The sequence below is a fragment of the Montipora foliosa genome, chromosome 5 (genome assembly GCF_036669935.1).
Source record: "Montipora foliosa isolate CH-2021 chromosome 5, ASM3666993v2, whole genome shotgun sequence".
Lineage (NCBI taxonomy): Eukaryota > Metazoa > Cnidaria > Anthozoa > Scleractinia > Acroporidae > Montipora > Montipora foliosa.
Window position 1 is genome coordinate 21,192,520 of NC_090873.1, and position 1,584 is coordinate 21,194,103.

The window sequence follows — 1,584 nt, forward strand, 5'->3', positions numbered from 1 at the left end:
GCTTTCCCTTTTACTAAATATGGCTGAATGTGTTTAACTTCAATTCTGCTTTTGAGCTCTGTTTTTTCTTTCTCTGTACATTATTTCTAATTTTACTGTTGAGTGTAGCTGATATTCATTTCTTATTAACAACAGTCCAGCCCAAAACCATGTGGACATAAACATGGTTGTTCAGGAAACGTGTTAAAAAAGTGCATAGGCTGAATGTGAAAAGGGATTTGATAGATATATTTAAAGACGAATCCGTTATGGGAGATGACCTTGAAGTTGTGGTCATTGACTTTCGAGGCAGACAAGAAATTAGCAAAGGTGTTGGAGTGCTGAGAGATATACTAAGTCTGTTTTGGAAAGAAGCATATGATTCTCTTTTCATTGGAGATCGAAAATGAACGAGTGCTCTTTGTAAGACATGACTATCAAAGAGAAGAATGGGCAGCTATTGGCAGAATATTGGTGAAAGGTTATCAAGGCTGTGGGTATTTCCCACAGCTATCTCTTGTTTTGGGAATCTGCTGTCACTGGCCCAATGTTGATTCAATCATTTCAAAATTATGTTTCGGCTGATGAGAAAACTTTCATCATCAAATCTATTGCCGGTGAAATTGATTATAAGGGTGATGATGATACTGACCTTTTGGAAATGTTGAGCAACTATGATTGTCGTCGTAAGGTCAATTCAGAGAATATTGTCGCTGTTATTGAAGAAATTGCTCATAAAGAGTTAATTCAAAAGCCTCAATATATTGCAGACGGTTGGAAGTGCATAATAAGCCCTCTCGTACCAATCTTTGCTAACATGACGACTTTGACTGAGAAATGTGAATCTTTGCTTCCATCCATAAGCACAATTTTGAGTTGTCTTGAGGCAAATCCAGTCAATGATCCAGAAAGGGAAAGTCTCAAGTTTCTCAAAAAGTTTGTTAAAGGTCTAGACACCTCCCAAAAGTTATCAAACTTTGTGAGGTTCGTTAGTGGGTCTGAGCTAATGCTGTTTGCTGCAATTCAAATAGAGTTAACAGATTTATCAGGGTTGGGCCGCAGGCCAGTTGCACATACATGCAATACTGTTCTACAGTTACCATCAACTTATCAGTCCTTTCCAGAATTGAGATAGGAGTTTAGCACCATCCTCTCGTCGGATAATTGGGAGATGGACATAGTGTAACGAGCAGCACAAAATGATGAGTGAACTATGTTTACTTTCCGATAAATGTTTCATTAAGTTCCATTTTTACTATGGTCCTTTTGACTGTCACAAGTCATTGAATAGAAAGCTACTGCAGGCCAATGGTGGGACCAAATATTTCTTTAGTCATGGCTTGGATTATAGTGAAAACGTGACAAATTATCGTATCTTGCCTTTGAGCAGATACTGATCTTTATGATGAACATTTCCTTTTGTTAGAAGTGGAATAATAAACTCTAGTAGTTCCTTTTTCTATTTTTATTGGCATATATGTTTTAAATATCACTACGCCCTATGGACAAAAAATGGAACAGTGGTACATGTTTTCACAGTTTTGGCAATCTTTCGAACATGAAAATGTCATTTCCTCAGTCAGGGAAATCCAAAACTTAATGCTC

General features: G+C 37.2%; 1 pseudogene; it reads left to right on the plus strand.

Moving 5' to 3' along the window:
* Positions 1 to 248: 248 nt before the first annotated feature.
* Positions 249 to 1,165, plus strand: LOC138003252 (uncharacterized; annotated as a pseudogene).
* Positions 1,166 to 1,584: the final 419 nt, after the last annotated feature.